Source organism: Mus musculus, chromosome 5, assembly GCF_000001635.26.
Source record: "Mus musculus strain C57BL/6J chromosome 5, GRCm38.p6 C57BL/6J".
NCBI classification, from domain to species: Eukaryota; Metazoa; Chordata; class Mammalia; order Rodentia; family Muridae; genus Mus; species Mus musculus.
This window is the reverse complement of record NC_000071.6, coordinates 42052708-42072837: the sequence shown is the minus strand read 5'-3', so window position 1 is coordinate 42072837 and position 20130 is coordinate 42052708. Positions and strand designations below refer to the sequence as shown.

The window sequence follows — 20130 nt, the reverse complement described above, 5'->3', positions numbered from 1 at the left end:
GCTAATGCCTGGAATTTACTTATCTTCACATGCAAGTAGTATTTGAAGCTAGACTATGTCATAATGGGATTTCATGCTGAAACTGTCATCTCACATCAACTTTCATATTTCTGAATTTGAGGCTCATATCTAACAGTACTGCCCAATGGCTACTTCATTATTCTCCACCTGGTTTTGTATTTTCATTCACAGACTATTGTGAGTTTAGAGTTTTAGAAGAAAAAATGTTTTCATATTAGACACTAAGACAGAAAATCAGCATATCCAGGAAGTAGGTTCTATTTCTTGATGCTCTGCCAAATGAACTTGGAGGAGTGCTGTAAAATCCATGGATCTCTTCTACTATACCACTGCCATGGGAGTAATTACACTCACATTCATACAGGCACTAATTCAACAAACACTTGACAAGCCTCCACTAAATGCCACATATTACTCCAGCTACTAAGAACTCATTGATGACTTATTTCTCTGGAAAGTTTCTACATGAAGACTTTTGATTTGAAAACAAGTTAGTTCTGCCTTATCAATGCTATTCAATCAGAATGTATAGCAATATCTGTCAGATATATTGGAAATGGTGAATATTATGGACTCCTATAGCCAGTGGAAGGTTGAAGAATGCACCATCATTTTAGGAAGTTAGAGTGTTCCTTATCATTCCTTCACTCTGGACTCCTGGCCAATAAAATACAGTCACTACTGCCAGTTTCAAAGAGGGGATAAACTTTTGACTCTATATTATTCAGTTCTGTATTAAAAACAACAATAAAAAAAAAAACAAAAAAAGCCACTAAGGGCAAAGGCATGTGCCTATACAGCAAATATTTATTTCTCTATAGGCTGTAAGTCCAAGGTCAAGCTGCTGATGTACTTAGCTTCTAGAAAGCTCTCCTCCTGACTTGTAGATAATCAACATCTTTTGTGCCTCACACACAGAAAAGAGAGAAAGCTCTTTACTTCTTCATGAATGATAGTCAAATCCCATCATGTAGGCTCCACTTCCCCATCCTCATCTCAAACTTACCATTGCCTCTCAAATCTTCTACCACTAAGCATCACTGCAGTAGTGATTAGGGCTTCAGAAAGTGAATTTGGAGAAATGCAAACATTCAGTTTATAACTATATTGATTAATAATTAATTCTAGTTTGTATTGGTTTATTTACTATGGTTTTATACATAATAATTACAGTCAAATGCAAATATGAATACCCATGAAGGCAGCATATATTCCACCGACAAGTTCTGATGAAGTTTGAACGGGAAAACATGGTTTATCTGGAGGACACTTGGCAAAGTGAGCTTGCTTCTGGGAAGTTTGCTTGGGGGGGGGGGGGAGTACAGGTGTTGAGGAAGCCTGGAGAATGGAATGACAAATGTGCCACGCACTCCAGTCGAGTCAGCTTGACAGGCTGAGAGGCCTGGAAGCCACTCATGAGGCAGAGAGTTTCACGAAAACTCACCTCCTGGAGTCTGGCGTTCTCTTTAACCCATATACTCATACCCTATTCCCACATTAGTCTGGTGTATGGATCCACGTGCTCTCTTTTAGTATTATCTTATTATAAGTGCCTTTTAAGATTGAATTCTGACATAGCTAAGCCTTCACCAGTGTTCCAACATCCTAGAAAGTCCTTGAGCTGACCATGGGCTTGGAATTCAGTAAGAATGTTGCCTATTCAGTGACATTCAGAATTGCCTCTGGTATTACACTATCACTTTGAATAAAAGCTAAGTCACTGCCCTACACAGGAATTTACTATCATCTAGGAAGAAGGAAGTTTGAGACCTAAGGAGGAACCATAGTAGATACTTAGAACTATAGATATCTGAGTTACACCCATACACACGCATTTACAATGGCCTCGGGGGAAGGTGGACTATACAATAGACTAAAATAGGAACTATGGCAAGGGCACGAAGCCCTTGACCCTGGCTTCTAAGATTAAGTGAACCTTAGGTGGAGCTCTTTTTGAACCCAGTTGTTAACAATGAAGTCTATCCCAGGTGGTTCCTGTTAGACCTTCTGTGTTTGTATCCCTCTGTTTTGTGTAAGGATCCAGTAACCTCTTTGTACCTTGCCGGTGTGTCACCCAACTTCCCTACTTTTTCTGTATAAAAAGTTTGATGCTCTGTCTTAGTCAGGGTTTCTATTCCTGCACAAACATCATGACCAAGAAGCAAGTTGGGGAGGAAAGGGTTTATTCAGCTTACACTTCCACATTGCTGTTCATCACCCAGGAAGTCAGGACTGGAACTCAAGCAGGTCAGAAAGCAGGTGCTGATGCAGAGGCCATGGAGGGATGTTTCTTACTGGCTTGCCTCCCCTGGCTTGCTCAGCCTGCTCTCTTATAGAACCAAGACTACCAGCCCAGAGATGGCCCCACCCACAAGGGGCCTTTCCCCCTTGATCACTAATTGAGAAAATGCCTTAGAGTTGGATCTCATGGAGGCATTTCCTCAAGTGAAGCTCCTTTCTCTGTGATAACCCCAGCTGTGTCAAGTTGACACAAAACTAGCCAGTACATGCTCGATTTGACAAATTACATTCAGATTCTACACAACCTCTCCTGTGTGCATCTGTCTGTCATTCCATCCAACACTTTGCCCACCTGTGACTAGAGACCCGTTCCACGCAGACAAAGGGGCCCAGAGGGTCTGCGGCAACAATGGCCTTTCCAAACAGCTGCTGGGATCAGACCATGCTCACCTCACAGTCCTGTAAGAAACAGAGCAGGATAACAGATTGTTCTGTAATCGTGGGCTCCTTCTTTCCCTTCACCTCAGCCCAAGGGAAGCTCTCCTAATTGAGTGAACCTTGGCTTTTTTCCCAGGGAAGGTGATGAGATACCACAAAGGTTTCTTGTGTTCCTTCTCCTTAATCATTGAAAGAGATGGGGAAGGAACACACTTGCAGTAGTTCCCAACATCTTTTTCAAAACACACTATGACAATTTAATCTGCTCTAACATCTAGCAGAGCAAAGCTAGGCATCAGTCCATCTGCATGTCAGAATGCCGGTGCTACAGAAAAACAGGCTTCATTTCTGTCTGTTCACAAATTTTTTTTCTCAAAATTGCATCTTCACATATCTAATTCTGCCACCCTAACTCACATAGAATGGAATCTCACTTTGCTGCACTCTGTCTTCCTGTGTTCATGCCTAATACCCATCCTAGACTATGTTGCAGAGTCTCTGTGCTACCTAGTCTTATGTCAACTTGACACAGCTAAAGTATCTGAAAGGAGAATACTCAATAGAGAAAATGCCTCCATAAGAGCCAGCTGTAAGTATTTTCTTAATTGGTGATCGATCAGGGAGGGACCAGTCCATTGTTGGTGGTACGAGCCTTGGGCTGGTTGTCCTGGGTTTTATAAGAAACAGACATCAAGCCACAAAGAACAAGCCATTAAGCAACATCCCTCCATGGCCTGTACATCAGTTCTTGTCATCAGGTTCCTGCTCTGTTAGAATTTCTGTCCTGACTTCCCTTAATGATAAACAGCAATATGGAAGTGTAACCCAAAATAAACCCTTTTCTCCCCAGCTTGTCTTTTGGTCATGGGGTTTTGTTGAAGCAAAAGGAATCCTAAGACAGTCTCCATGCAACTGCCATGCCCACCACTCTAGAAAAATTGGGCTCTCCCTATCCCAAACCTCTCACATATAAATTTTATCTCCCTACTGTGTGCATCCCAGAGGATCTTATCTGTAAAATGGAGAGAAATCTAACAACCTTGCCTTCTCCAGTCTATGTCTCAAACATCAAGGTGAGGATGTAGCAAGGTAGTACAGATGAGAGCATTATTAATTTCTAAAAGATGTCAAGCCAAACTACCCTGCCCAAGACCAGTGACCCTTCATCTGTTGAGCCACAGAGTCATCTGGAGAGCTTGTGAAAACCCACTTGGGAGTCTTTCACTGTCTGGATGAAAATAACTATTCTTAATGACTTCACCCTTAATTGAAGGTTTATTACTGCTGCAAGATCAAGAATCACATCCTGAAATGTGTACCCTAGACTAACCTTGCCTTGAGTAAAGTGCCTATTGTATACCACCAAAGCCATCCCCTTTTCCAAGTTAAGCAGAATGATCATACAAGCTATACTCTACTCCCCTATCAGAGGTTCCCAGAACATAAGAAACACAGGTCTTGTCATGGTCTTGATTGGTGTGTGAGTGCTAAGCTGAGGAACCCCAGATGAAGGCAGAGCAACAAGATGGAGGAATTGCACAGGTGACAGTATGACAGCCTCCAACAGAACAGGAAGGAGATATGAATCATAGCACACAAATCTGAGAAACAATATTATGACAGGGCATTTCGAGCCCATGGAGCTCAGCTCTCCCCCATGACAGGCTCTGTTATCCACCATAACAAAAGCATATCATGTGCTCCCTGTAACCCTCCAGGGAATGTGTCATCCCTGATCTCCTGACAAGCTAATGGGAATTTTTCCTTTCAGACAGGAGGAGACCATGCTCCTTGATGTCATTCAGAGTGTGGCTGTTGCTGATAAGAGCATAATTTCCCTCAGAAAATGTACTGCTCCCTCTCTCTCATTCACTGTGTGATTTTCCCTAATGGATGGTGGGGTGAATAACAATTTTCTATAATACTGCTTTAGTAGGTAGGCACACAGTAGTAAATGAAGGTGTAAGTCCAGCTTCTCAATGGCTCAGTCATCCACCCACATGTACCAAACAATGGTCCTTAGTGAGAAGCAAACATTGGGAGGCTTCGTATACCTTACCCTGTGAGTCCAGTACGCTCTCCTCCAAAACCTCTGGGGCTACAACTCCACACCTGTAGATCACCTGATGGCAGCGTCTGTCTCCAGAATCTCTGTGGAAAAGAGGACAGTGCAGAACAGTCCATGCTTGCAGTTTCTGGATATTATGTCTTGTAACCTCTCCTGAGGACGTTACTACTCTCTCACTGCGTCACAGAACAGTCTGGGTTTCTCAGATATGCAAGTGACTCATTTTCCATCCATCAGAGATGAGACTTAAATAAATAAAAAGGTACTTCGTGGGGCGGCTGGGCCTAATGATAAGCAATTATGGGAAGCCAAATGAAGGCAGTGCTTTGTGCGGGGCCTGTGAAATTGGTTAAGCAAAAAGAATAATAGCCCGTTTCAGTGATTCATCCCCTTGCTCATTTCAGAGGGAGCATTATCTCAGTTAAGTGATGCAATTAATATGAAAATGAGGGAATCATTGTTTAAGGAGATGAGGGGAGAGTTGGGAGGGGCCTAGATGCCACAGTGGGAAAGAATAAGGGCCACTGAGATGGAAATTTGCATAGGTCAGTAGCAATGTGACGCCTTTAGCACACATTCAGAGCTTAGCTTGCATTGTAATACATCGTCATTAAATTCTCATTAGAGTGACCTATGTCCAACACAATTCAATTTTTCGGAATATTAATGATAAAAAGTTAATTATACTAAGGTGGAAACCTTTTGTACTGAGCCCTAAAACAAAACATAGAGAGGCCATTCTGAGGCCCTTCAGCAATCTGTAGGTTGGGCCAGGGAGGCTAAATTTTCTGTTTTATTACCCATAACATGACCTGTAGGGTATAGTGTGTATGTGCACGCATGTGTGTACTTTGCAGATCTTTTGTAACAAAGTCAGGGTAACAAATAGGGTACTTCTCTATAAATACTCTTACCAGTTGACATTCTTGAACACATAACAGTAAGAGAAGAGAAAAAGACCTGGGAAGTTTCATCCCTTGGGCTAGATTCTGATAGCGTATATGTCACCAGCTTACATGGTACCTGAACATATCATTTTATATCCACTGGACTCTGAGTGGAGAGGAAAGGGGGAAAGAGAATGTATTTCCTAGCAGAAGATTCCATCTAGCTTCTGTGTGTTCTCACTTAGCTCTGTGTTCTTGAGCCAGTGGCCAAACCCCTTGGAATTTCAGCATCTTCATGGATAGAGAACAGGCACAAGAAGCTATAGTAAATATTATACCTTAACTATGGCCGGATTTTTTACCCTAAGCTAAGGAATGATGGAGGCTTGTTATCCTCTTGTCTTGTTATCCTGCTGTGATGTCAGAACCTTACCTTAACCACACAGGTAAAAAAAGAATATCAGTTACCCTCCCAGACTAGATTTCCCTTTTACCCTTCTTAAAACAAAAGGGGAACATAGCTGCCAAGTATTAGGTAGAGAAAAAAATTAGAGATCTCCATCAGGTCTTCCCCTTGGAGTTTGGGAAAAGCCATGGTTGAGCAGGAGGAAGAATTACAGGAGCCAGAGGGGTAGAGGACACCAGGAAAGTGCAGTCCACAAAATCAACTGAGTAGGGTTCAGAAAGGATCACCAAGACTGAAATGGAAATCACAGTGTGTGTGTATGTGTCTGCATATATGTTATGGTTGTATAGCTTGATGTTCAGGTTGGACTTCTAACAGTAGGAGTAGGGTTGTTTCTGACTCTTTCACCTGCTCTAGAGACATTTTTCCTCCTAGAAGTTTGACTGACCCAGTCCTGATATGAAGGCTTGTGTGTAGTCTTATTATAACTTGTTATGCTGTGTTCAGTTGATATCCCTGGGAGTCTTGCTATTTTCTGAAGGGAAATAGAGGAACAGTGGATCTGTAGGATTGGAGGGAATGCTAGGAGGAAGAGAGGGAGATGAAAGTACATTTAGGATATATCATATGAGAGAACAAATTAAAAATTAAAAGTAAGAGGTCTAGATCTCACGTCAGCAAGTAATGAAGATTCCTGTCTCTCTCTACATTACCCAACAGTGGAAAATCTTAAAATAAGGACTGGGAAGCCAAGAAAAGGTGACAAAGTCCCTTAGAAATGGAGTGAAGGGAGGCAGAGGAGAAATCAACCCAGGTAAGCATGCTAAGCCAGCAAGCTTAGGAAAACATGATGGTACCTCAGCCATCTCAGGTGGGATAGGGACACAGTAGCACGCAGAATAACATGAGACTCAGATTCTGAAAATAAAAGCAGCTGTGGGCCTTGATTTTGAGCTTTTTATAGTATAAACATACCTTCATTGTCACTTATATAAATATATCGGGGAATACTGCTTCGCCAGTAGAAGCAGGAAAACTTAATTTGTAGTAAGTATACAAAGCCCACATTGATGCCTACCTGACAGAGAACTTTACCTGCCCCTGTGGTGGCAGTGGAGGATTTAACATCTGGAAGCAACATGGCCTACAGACTGTTCTCTGTACACATTCAGTTTCATAAGGTAGACTACACTAGGCTCGGTGGGCAGAGAGCGTGTGAGCATCTGGGTTGCAAATCAAAGAGAGAAGGCAGAATGAGAAACCAGGGTATGAGTGGCAGGAGGAGTCTCTAGGAAAGAAGTCATACTCGTTCAGTAAGCAGTGGGTAGGAGGTCGTTTGAAGACCAAAAGGGATGTGCAGACATGATGGCAGTGCAAAACAACAGACAGGAAATTGAAATGGTAGGATAGCAGACATTAGAGAACAGTTAGGAAGAGGATTGAAATCAAAACAGCCTTGTCCCCATTTGGTTGCCACTTATATGCTTCCTGCTGTGACTCAAAGGACTCCTGACTCCATCTGTAAGCCTTGGGAAGAATCCAAAAGCAGTAGTCTTTTTTATTATGAATGAACCTTCAACTAGCTTGACTTACTTTATAGATCAAAACACTCATAAAGACACAGGGCATTCCAGACCAATGGCTTCTGGGCTTGGGTTAGCATACAGATGACCTAACATATACATGACACATCAGATAAAAGTCTTTGATGTCAGAACTGGCGATGAGGACTTTCAACAAGCAGTCTAAATCAGTCTAGCAAGTCAGACAGAAAAATGCTTGAAGGAACAAGCAATTTAGAAAAGATTTTTCTGTAGACCCCAATATGGTCTACTTTCTTGTGAGACAAGCACTAAATATATATCTGTGCTTTACCACTTTCCTAAAACATTGGCCTTGTTTACAAATACATTCATTAAATATGTTTATGAGTTATATAAAATAAGCACATACACGAAGAATGGAATAAAGTTCTGGGCATTGCTCAAAGAACTGAGTGTGCTAGGTGGTTCAGGCCTGGATCCAGGAGTAGAGGGAGAAATGTTCCACAGGGGTACACAGCATTGATAATGAAATAGATTTTCAGTTCCACAATCATGAAAGACTTTGCACTTGAACTAAGCCCTCAAGGGATGTGCAGTATCTACACAAAAAAGAATCTACAGCATTTTTCCATTTAAGGGCACAGCACAAACACATGGAGAAATGAAAATATCCAAGGCAATGTCAGTGGGTGACAAGGTTCCCGGGTTGCCAGGCACATCATCTAAAGCAGAATACTGAAGGCCTTAAGCATCTTTCATGGACATTGACCTATTTGTTGGTGGGCTATGGGGAAACATTGAATATGTAGTGAGATGAAAATAGGCAGAACTTAGGCTTATTGTAAAGCAAGCCAAAAATTAAAGAGGCAGAAAACTAGGACTCAGAGCATATGCTAGGAAAATGAGGTAGACATTGAGGTCCAAAATGCCTCCTGCAAAATTAGAAAAGAACCCTGGGTAGAGATGAGAGATACCACACATAACATTGTGTAAATGTAACAGACAAAGGCAAACATTAGACCCTATTCAAAAAAACTTCAGATCTCCTTCTAAAGTAGGGTAAAAAGCCTCCACTTTCCATAACCTGGCTGCGGAGCAGTTAACCTTTCTCTGTGATTGGCCTCCTTCCTCCCTTGGAAGTGGGTTGTTTCCTGATTAAAAACTGACAATGCTTCTGTTTCAACTGTCTCTTCTCAGTTCTTAGTACAGGAACACAAGAGCCTCAGATCCTTCCAATGACAGCCCTTAAACACAAATATATACCAATATCAGTTAAACGCTATTTAACTGACTGCTAAAATGCTTAGAATAAGAGTGAGCAACCAATTCGGGCCCAGATCCATTGCTTCTAGTCAGTCAACCCCAATATCTACTCCATTTCAGAGCTGCTGGACTATGAGGAGGAGCCAGTGCCCTAGAACCAGATCCAAGAGCACATCGTTGCTCCCAAAGATGAAAACCTGAGGCAATGGCTGTGATCAAAGAAGTCTCATAGATGGTCTAGGATTTATAGTGCTTCAGAGACCAGGGACCTTGAGCCAGACCAATGACTTGAGGCAATGAGTAGTTGCATATTGAGCTGTATGGACAAAACATAACTGACTCACTGCAGTTTCCGATACCACTTTGATGCCACATTTCTGGCAGAGGCGTTGGAAGGGCAGAGGAACTGAGTGGTGCATGTGCCATGGAGAGAGGCTGAAGCATGTTGATGCCAGAGGCCTGAGCTGTCACCTGATGTGTATGGCTTGTACTGCTGCCTGATGATTCCATGGGCCATGATGCCTCCAGGAGCCACAAAGATGTGAGCAGCCTGTGCTTTAGCCAAGGGCCATGCTGAACTCACTGGTCCTACTGAAGTTGGGGCCAAGTTGATGTTTATGTTGTACCAAAAGCCATGCAATATGTTTGTGGTCTGTGCTGCTGCCTGAAGCCATGCTGATATCCATGGGCTGAGCTGCTGCCAGAGACCTTTTTGTGTCTGTGGCCAGTACTGCCACTTGAGAGCATGCTGAGGTCTATGGCATGTGCTAATGCCGGAGGTAGGTGGACATCCAAAGTCTATGCTATTGTCAGATATCGAAGTGTAAAAGTCCATGCTCCATGCTCCTATTATAAAGGACAAGGAAGATTCTTCTGCAGTGGTATTGATGACTGCAAACTAGCAGTTGAGAGAGACATAGAAGGCTTCTGTGACAAATCCCCCCAAAATTAACAACCTAGACAGGAAGCCTTCGATGAACAGTCTTTAAGATTGTGATAAGAATGCTGAAGTGTAGCTCTATACAACAGATGGCTATTGGCAGGCTTGGGGGTGGAGAAAGACTTACTTTTCTTTGAAAGGCTGACCAACTAGGGTTTGATAAGGCTCCACTGACTATATGCGCAATACAAATTGAACTTTTAAAAAAAAGTCCAATTTGCATTTTGTGGGGATGCCACAAGAGAATGTAAGGGTGGGGAGGCCAAAAGAGCAGGATGAAATGTGGGAGGAGTAATCAGGAGTAAGGTTGATCGGTTGATTGGGGCATATTATATAAAACTTCTAAATAATCAATAAAAATGTTACATTAAAAAAAAAAGAATGAGCAACCACTTTCACTCTAGAGAGGAGTCACTATAATGATTCTGCTCTCATTTGTCACTTAGAAGATGCATGTCTGAGTCTCAGTTTCCTCTTCTGTCAAATGACATTAATGTACCCACTAAGAATCTTCCCCACGACTATTACAGCATAGGTCATGATGGCAATCAGGCAATGTCTCAGTGGGGCCATTGTGAGGCTGACAAGGTCTGTTCTCAAGGAAGGGAAGGCAATAGGAAAGATGAGTGACATTGGAGAAGGGAAGGCTGCCCTCAACTTCTCTACAGCCTTTTCCCCTCTCAGCTGTTTGAAGCTCTCATGAAGTCTGCTGCACAATTCAAATATCCTTAAATCAACTGCCAATCTTTGTCTTTGTCGTCTTAGGCTTTAATCTATCCTCCACCACTAATGGGTCTCAGCTCGTACTTTCCAATGAGGCACACATCCCAGCAGCAGGGCATATTTAGGAAGTGACATAAAAATCTACATCTTACCCAGAGCTTGATGTCTCCCAGCAAGTGGGTGAATGATGCAGATCTTCTTCTGAGGAAATGGTGACATCTTCTCTGACAGGAAGAGAGGAAGAGGTGCAATATGTAGATCCGTGGGGACAAGACTGGGACTGTAATGCTGAAGATATATTTTTGTTCTTTCCTTCAGGCAAAGGAGGCTGTAAAAAGAGTCATGATTCAGCGCTTCGGAGATGTGTGTGAGCCCATGGGGGCCTTCGGCAGTATTTCCTGTGGAGTTCTCTACTTGTTTTTAGTTCATCTTTTTTCTCCCCCTTCTGCTTCCCAGACCTCTGTCAAGATCCTCACTCAAGGCCCCATCATGATTCATGTACACGTGAATACCACACAGAAATTTCAAATTCCAAGTCCCCACTCACCCAAACAGTGATTTCCAGCTCCAAAACCTGTGTGTTTTCTCTTGTTTGCTCTCTGAAAACCCACAGCCCAGATTAGAGTTCAACCCTCAACTCCTTACTTGCCATCCCAAAGTTGAGCCTGGTTACAGGATTATCTCCAGTCGAGAAGTTGGCCCCCAATGCTGAATGACAGACACTTGCCTGAGAAGAACAAGGGGACACCTGCGTCCACAAGTCCTGAGTCACATCCTGGAACTTCATGCTACACTACAGAACCTCAGTGTGAGAATGAAAGTCAGGAGCGACAATCCCTAAATTCAACGGCTACACCAGTAGGTGACACTCAAAAGATTTGTGGAGAGACCAGAAAACCGGGATGTTAATTTAGGCCATTATATTCTGTACTAATGAGATTAATTGACTTATGGCTAGTTATAATCTCACTCTACTTTGTTCTGCATTGCTCATTATACTTATTCATTTCTACAGTTGCTAAATTGTAAGATACACTATATTATGAGAGAAAAAGATTTTCATGCCTAGTGCTAAGCTGTGCAATGGAAAGTGTAATTTGAAGTGGTAAAAACGTTCCGAAGAAAGGCAGCACCAGACTCCCTCATTTGAGGTTCTTAGTTACCTGGACGAGAAACCCCGACAAAGGTGAACGCCCATGGCAGGTGGCAGTCTGCTGCTTTCCTTGCCTTTGAGTGTTAAGGTGCTTTCTCAATGTTCTAGACCAAGTTATAGATCCAAGAGCATCCAGAATCCATTCTTTCAAACACATGTCTGGGGCCCCAAACCTTTGTAGTTCCCAAATTTCATGCTCAGAGACGTATCTTCAAAGAGGAAAAATTATCACCACCACCACCATTTTCAACATGCCTTGAATCCTCATTTCTGGTGGGTAGCATGAATCAAAATAACACCTACATGCACAGCATAGACAACACCAACCAAAAGCACTCAGTTCCTGTGAGCTGTTCATGGCATGAATTTTTTTTCTTTTTTTTAATTAGGTATTTTCCTCATTTACATTTTCAATGCTATCCCAAAGGTCCCCCATACCCAACCCCCCCAATCCCCTACCCACCCACTCCCCCTTTTTGGCCCTGGCGTTCCCCTGAACTGGGGCATATAAAGTTTGCAAGTCCAACGGGCCTCTCTTTGCAGTGATGGCCAACTAGGCCATCTTTTGATACATATGCAGCTAAAGACAAGAGCTCCCGGGTACTGGTTAGTTCATATTGTTGTTCCACTTATAGGGTTGCAGTTCCCTATAGCTCCTTAGGTAATTTCTCTAGCTCCTCCATTAGGGGCCGTGTGACCCATCCAATAGCTGACTGTGATCATCCACTTCTGTGTTTGCTAGGCCCCAGCATAGTCTCACAAGAGAGAGCTATAACTGGGTCCTTTCAGCAAAATCTTGCTAGTGTATGCAATGGTGTCAGCATTTGGAAGCTGATTATGGGATGGATCCCTGCATATGGCAGTCACTAGATGGTCCATCCTTTCATCACAGCTCCAAATTTTGTCTCTGTAACTCCTTCTATGGGTGTTTTGTTCCCATTTCTAAGAAAGGGTAAAGTGTCCACACTTTGGTCTTCCTTCTTCTTGAATTTCATGCGTTTGGCAAGTTGTATCTTATATCTTGGGTATCCTAAGTTTCTGGGCTATTATCCACTTATTCATGGCATGAATTTTTATCTAATCCAAAAGTTTCCCAAAGTCAAATATACCTGGCTATGGGAAGTCTACCCCCAAGTCAGTTTCTACCATCTAGGCAAACTTCATCTATTTGGTTTGGGAGAGACTAAAACAACCCAACATTTCACTCCTTGCTGTTCACAGGGTAATAGCCTTGCCTTTCAGAATCATTAAGGACATAAGCACACATTGTCCTGATACATTAGAAAATAGCAATGAGAAGTTGTCTTCGCAGCTAATAACAAAACCACTGTGAAAACCCCAATATGTTTATTTTACAAGAGGATACAGATCATACATTTTAGATCTCAAAAACTGCACCCAAGTTGGAATATGGTGTTTTCTGTGATACCTTCTAAATATATGATGAAAAGAAGAATGCCTATGGGTTCAATCAGCTTCCCTGCTCTCTCCTTCAAGAGATTTAGTGCATCAAGTCTTAAATCAGGGCCCATGATACATTTGAAGCTGACTGTGTACAAGGAGAGCCATGAGGATCTAGTTTCATTCTGCTATGTGCAGCTAGCACATTTGACCAGCACCTTTTGTTGAAGATGCTCTTTTCTCCAGTGAGTGTTTTCAGCCTCTTGGTCAAATATCAGGTGGCTGTAAGTACATGGACTTATATCTGAGACTTCTATTCCACTAGCCAATATTTCTGTTTCTGTGCCAGTATGATGCTGTTTTTGTTAATATAGCTCTGAAATATAATTTGGAATCAGGGATGGTGATACCTCTGGGAATATTGAGTATGATTCCTTGATTATTCTTGGTGTGTTTCCATTTGCATTTTAAGACTGCGTTTTATTTTTTTAAATTTCTATGACAAATTACACCCTAATTTTGATGAAGATTGAATTTATTACTCTGTATTGTTTTTGGTAGGATGGCCATTTTCAAAATATTAAATCTATCAATCCTACCGCATGAAAGGCCTTTCTTGTGGTATTTTTGGCAGTTACTTTCTTGATAATTCTAGTTTACATTGCAGATGTGTTTCTTTTAGATGACTGTATTTATTCATAGATATTTGGGGAACATTGTGAATGGAATTGTTCCCCTCACTTTGTTGTTACTATGCTTACATTGGTATACAGGAAAACTATTGAATTTTTTATAAAGTTATCAGTTCTTAATGCTAAAGCATGAGACTCCCACAGAAACAGCACCTGTTAATCTTGTGTAATTGACATCTCTCAGTTTTCAGAAAATTCTCAGCTAGTCTGCAGCATGTAACAAAGAACAGAGAGAGTCAAATTTAACTTTATTTCATACTTTCATAATGGGATAATTATCCAATTAGAACGTGCTTTAATTCACCATTAAATCAAGAGCAGTTGACTCTTTCAAATCTTTCACAGGAAGTCACAGAGGAAGGTAACTCAGAACACTGCACCCCTGTGAACAAGTGTCTTTAAGCCCCATTAGAGAGTTTCCTGTCTCTACAGGACTAACTCTTTGCTATTCCCCTTCAGTTAAGACTTTTAAAAATGGAAAGCAACATGGTTTTTAATACCCATTTTTCTTCCCAAGGAAAAGCCTTGAACTTTTTCATTCTATTTTAGCCAAAAAGTCCCAACACAAGGTCTTTAAAAGAAACAGAGTCCAATGAGGAATCCTTCCTTGATGATGCTACTTCTGTTAAACCTTACACATAAACACATACACACATGCACACACATATACATACATACACATACACACACACATACATACATACACACAAACACATGCTTGACATGCTTAGACTACTGACTAATGATTATACTCAAACTAAGTAGATAAAATACTCCGTTTTTGAGGGGTAGCTGGCATCTTCAATACATATGCAGGCTTTAAAATGTAAGGCAGGTAAACAAAGTTTGCTTTAAAAGTTTTTCCTAGCCGGGTGTGGTGGCACACGCCTTTAATCCCAGCACTCGGGAGGCAGAGGCAGGCAGATTTCTGAGTTCGAGGCCAGCCTAGTCTACAAAGTGAGTTCCAGGACAGCCAGGGCTACACAGAGAAACCCTGTCTCAAAAAAAAACAACAACAAAAAGTTTTTCCTGGAACTAGTTTAGGCAACTCAGCTACTATCCACAAGTTGCCAGCAGTTTCTTCAAGAGAGGCTTTGCTGTCCGGAGCTTACACAAAACATGACAAGGTCGGCAACATCAGGGTGATTCAAACCCAGGACCTTGTAAGGCCAAAGCTCTCACCCTCTCCCACCTGGCTGCCTCCCAGGTATCAGAAGAGTCCTCTGGCTTTCTCACATTAGCTGCTTCTGAGAGCTGTGGCGCAGCCACTCTGCTGATCTCCAAGGAGACTTCTCTCTACATCTACCCTTGAGTTCTCCAGTCAGCAATGACAGGAAGCGGCTGTCTTTCCTTTCGGAAAATGTCACAGAGCCATCTTCATAGAGAAAAGGTGAGGCTGACATTCTACTTTCCTTGTGACTCTCAGGAGACCATTTAATCCCTCTGACCTGGTAGCTATTTAAAAGGAACCAATCTTGGGTCTTGTCAGTAGTGACAGCCAGCACTTTGTCTTATGGGCCTGAATGTGTACACCTTTGCAATGGGGGTGGGGGTGCAGGCGGGGAGAAACTTCTGGCATTGAAGAAGCAAATTCAGTTTATTCATTAACACTCAAATGTAAGTGTTTCCTTCATCATCTATAGACAAATAACCCCACAGGTTTCTCTCTCCACAGATGAATTCTAAATCCCTCCCCTAAGTGAAGTGTTGCAAAATTAACAAATTTGAAAGCAAAAGACCTATGGATATTAATTGATAACTACACAGATGGTGGGTGACCTTGGTGTTTTTCTTGTGCTATCAAATTTCCCCTAATAAATCTTAATATAAAAAATCACCCTCACGTGAGATAAAAATCTGAGACCAAATCACAGACCCAGGTAATTATTTTATTCTGAGAATTTGCAGGCCACCTCTGATGGTTATGGGGTAAGTATTATATTTGGAGGCTTCCACAGATGAGACGCAAAATGACAGCTGAGCAACATTTTACTTTTCTAATTTGTTTTTATTCTGCACCAAATATTTGGGTTTCCAGTATGGTTGGCCAGCCCACACATCTGTGTCACCTGAAGCTGGCAAACAATGTCAGCTCCCTGAGGAGGATGCTTTTAGTCTGTTATTCCCTGAGTAGTGTTAATGGTGGAATGGAGCCTGGCAACAAGTAGGTGCACAATAAATACTGTTGAGTGTTTTAACACTAGGCAGACACACTTAATTTTCCCATTCTTGCACATACTGGAGATTTCATCTGTGTCGGTGAGCTGAAGAATCCAATAACGTGGGCTAAAATGGATAAATTAACAAAATTAATGAAGTCCAACTGAAGGACAAATTTTACATTGTCTCACTATACATGGAATGGAAAATAGGTGACCTTAGGAAGATTAAACGTAGTTCAAGTAGACATAAATCCTGGCATCACACATGTATATACCAGCACACACATGGGTGCCTACACAAACACACATACACACACACAGAATGAGAGAGAGAGAGAGAGAGAGAGAGAGAGAGAGAGAGAGAGAGAGATTGATTCTGACTGCTGAGTTGGGATGGTCCTTTTAAATCTTTTCATCTGAGATAAATTCCTCCTCAGCCTCATTCTAGTCAGGACTCCTCTGTCTCCTTACCTGGTGAACCAATTCTTTGTGTCATCACACTTTCTCCTCCAATCTGCGTTTCCATGTACCCTGTCTCAGCTTTTTGCATAGATAATGTCTGTCGTTTTTTTTTTTTCTTTTTGATCATACTCTTCACATGACTCAGAATGTATTTCTTTCCTTGTCTAACTCCTTCTCAGTCTAACGATCAACTCTCAAGTTGTATAGAAAGCTTGCCTTGAACTTCCAGGTCCATTCAGGTCACCATAAACAAAAGCTACTTCCCACATTATAAAATAATTATTACTTGCATTACCATGTCTACAGCTCTTTGCACCCAGGTGTCCAGATTATACACCTGGAAATTCTGACAATGATTAGACTATGGCAGATGAGCGAATACATGATTGGCTAACACATTGTGCAGACAGACACCAAACTGGAAAGAATAAGTCCTGTCAGCATGAAGTAAACAGGTATTTCTACAGAACTTTCTTGGTAATGGGACACAAGCTAAGCCTCTCATACCAAACATCTGTCTGTAGAACACTGAGACATTTTGAGAGTAGAGGTTACACCAGAAGCAAACATTGTTTGTTAATATCCTGTCATAGAAGCAAAGGCCCAAAGGCTATGTTGGTGCAGAAGAATAATGCAGACACGTGGTTACACAACTGGTCCTGGGGGAGTGGGGGGTCTCCACATGGGACATGGAAGTGGCAGCCTCCAGCAGATGCAATGGCTGCTTTGCTGTTTCTCACTTCACTTGTTCTCCTTATCATTCCATAAGCATTGATAAAACCTTTTCATGCACAGGGCTAAGCACAGAAATCTAGAAATCACAGACCAGATGCTCATGGCAGAGAAATTCATGGTGAAGCAAACTATAACAAACCTACTATGTGCAAAGATATCAAAGACATAAAGCTGTGGACAGCAAAGTCCAGTCAATGGGAGTTTCTCTGTATTTACCTATCTGCCTTTCCAAATCTCTTCAACATTGTCCGTCCTGCTATGCCCTGGGGAAGATGAACTCCTGTAACCATGCTCTTGCTCACTGACTTCATTTGTTTAGTGTTGGTGCGAATTGGACAGAAGGGATGGCATTAGTCACCACCAGCATGGGGTTGGAACAAGCCAGTTCTGTGAAAGCCAGGAGTCTTGAAAGGCCTTTCCTACACAATTTCTACTACCAATAAGATTTTTCTAAGCCGGGCATGGTGGCGCATGCCTCTAATCTTAGCACTCAAGAGGCAGAGGCAGGCGGATTTCTGAGTTTGAGGCCAGCCTGGTCTACAAAGTGAGTTCCAGGACAGCCAGGGCTATACAAAGAAACCCTGTCTCGAAAAACCAAAAAAAAAAAAAAAAGTTTTTTTCTAACTCACTCTTTCAAGCTTATCATGGCAATCAGATTTTACGATTCTCAGTCATTTCACCCTTCCCTGCGCCTCGCCTCGCTAAGCCCTGCTCCCAGCTTTGTAAATGATCTCTTTTCAAATCACTCAAATACGAGTGTGCCATCTGTTTCTTACTGGAATCTTGCCTAATTCAGTGATCTCCTAGGGCAGGTGTGACAACATTGATAAACAAGGCCTGGAAGGAGGATTCCCTTTGGGTAAGGGAATGAACACAGGCAGTTATCCACTGGGTAAGGAGGAGGTGGGAGAGTCAAAGCCAAATGTTTCAGGTTGTTGGCATTCATTCCAGGTAGTTGGTTGAGGGCATCTGGGAATCCATGTATAAAGGGCACCAGATTTGGAGGGCCAGAAAAGGTTCCCTTCTGTCCAAATAATACCTAAAGCATAGGTCAGTGATTCTGTTTGGGGCCAGATATCCAGCAAGAAGCTTTCATGAGCATAACCCTTCAATGCAACTTCCACTTCTCATGCCATCCTGAGACCTTGTAGAAAATAGCAGGATAGGTTACCCACTTCGGGTGCTATAAGAAAAGGTTCCTTCCTCAGAGTCATAGTCTGTTATGACCAATAAAAAGACCAATTAGAACTCTGCCAAGTCAACACAAAGGCAAGAAGGGCTCTCCAGGCCTGTACATGTTACCTGCTGTCTGACAAAGGCAGGGATGCAGAACTTCCAGTGTGCAGATCTGCCTTAGGAAACAGCTCACAGCAGGCTCACAGCACACAATACCATCAGGGACCCCAATCACACTGCCTTCTTCTTGATTCTGCCTCCCTGAAAATGCCTTGGAAGCCTGATTTCACTTCCTAAGTTGTGTTTCTGAAAATAAAGAAAAATGTACATATGTATGTATGAATGTGTCTGTGTGTATGATGTATATATATATATATACATATATATATATATATTACATATATGTACATACAAATGTACATACATATAAGTACATTAGCATTTGTTATTATTTTTAACCTTCTATGAGTGCTTTTAGCAGGGATCAGACCCCTTCCCCAAGTATCATAAAGTCCTACTCTACCTGAATTCATGCAAAGCCCATGTCAACCACAATTCTTTTTTTTATTCGATATTTTCTTCATTTACATTTCAAATGCTATCCCAAAAGTCCCCTATACCCTCCCCACGCCCTGCTCCCCAACTCACCCACTCCCACTTCCTGGCCCTGGCCTTCCTCTGTACTGGGGCATATGATCTTCCCGAGACCAAGGGTCTCTCCTCCCATTGATGACCAATTAGGCCATCCTCTGCTACATATGCAACTAGAGACACAGTTCTGTGGGGTATTGGTTAGTTCATATTGTTGTTCTTTCTATAGGGTTACAGACCCCTTTATCTCCTTGGGTACTTTCTCTAGCTCCTTCATTAGGGGCCCTGTGTTCCATCCAATAGATGACTGTGAGCATCCACTTCTATATTTGCCAGAAACTGGTTTAGCCTCACAAGGGAGAGCTATATCAGGATCTTGTCAGCAAAATCTTGCTGGCATGTGCAATACTGTCTGGGTTTGGTGGTTGTATATGGGATGGATCCCTGGGTGGGGCAGTCTCTGGATGGTCCTTCCTTTCATCTCAGCTCCAAACTTTGTAACTCCTTCCATGGGTATTTTGTTCCCCATTCTAAGAAGGAACGAAGTATCCACACTTTGGTCTTCTATTTTATTCAGTTTTAATATTAATTTTTCATTCCAATTGATAAAAAATATGTATGTTTATCATGTACCACTTAGAGTTTCAAACCACGCATACTTTGTGGAATGGCTAAGTTGAACTAATTACCATTCACTATATCTCAGGTACTTATCATTTTGTAATGAGATTCTCTAATCTGTTTTTCCTCCATAGTCTCACACTGGCCCATTGTCATTCTTGACTGATTCTGCCAGTTACTGTATTTGCTACCTCTGTCAGACTAGAGCAACCGGCAAATCTGATAAGCAGGTGTGACCCAAGTGACTGATAAAAATGTTAAATAGGTCACCTTTCAAATCTCAGCTCTGTCCCTTTTCCTCTAAGGCATCAAGCATCGAACTGTGGAGACCATGATGACAGATGTATGTGTAACAGAATGACTTTTGCTTCCATCTCTGAAGTCCCCTGTTCCTGCTAACATAGGAAGAGATCAAAAAATGTCCTTGTCATAAGATGTCTCATAGTCATGACACTAAAGCATTCCCTCAGTTTATTCTGCTACTGTAGATCCCTGGGGTTTCCAGGACACTCTGCTGCTACATCATTCAGATCTATCTTCCTGGTTTTTTGCTTGGTTTGGCTTGCTTTTGGACTTAGGTAGTTGTACCTCATTTTGTCCAAATAA

The 20130-nt window shown here is 42.0% G+C and overlaps 2 long non-coding RNA genes across 2 annotated transcripts in view; both read right to left on the bottom strand.

Annotated features, from left to right (window-relative positions):
* Positions 1-4878, bottom strand: part of Gm16223 (predicted gene 16223) — a 148825-nt gene extending 143947 nt beyond the window's left edge. The window contains exon 1 of the long non-coding RNA NR_131130.1: positions 4760-4878. This is a non-coding gene — a long non-coding RNA (predicted gene 16223). The remainder of the gene's footprint in view (positions 1-4759) is intronic.
* Positions 4879-15787: 10909 nt separating this feature from the next.
* Gm40294 lies at positions 15788-19903 on the bottom strand. Its single transcript, XR_868393.1, has 3 exons — positions 19795-19903; positions 18439-18618; positions 15788-16063 (listed from the first exon to the last, which is right to left on the bottom strand). It is a non-coding gene; the product is annotated as a predicted gene, 40294 (long non-coding RNA).
* Between the last annotated feature and the right edge of the window lie 227 nt (positions 19904-20130).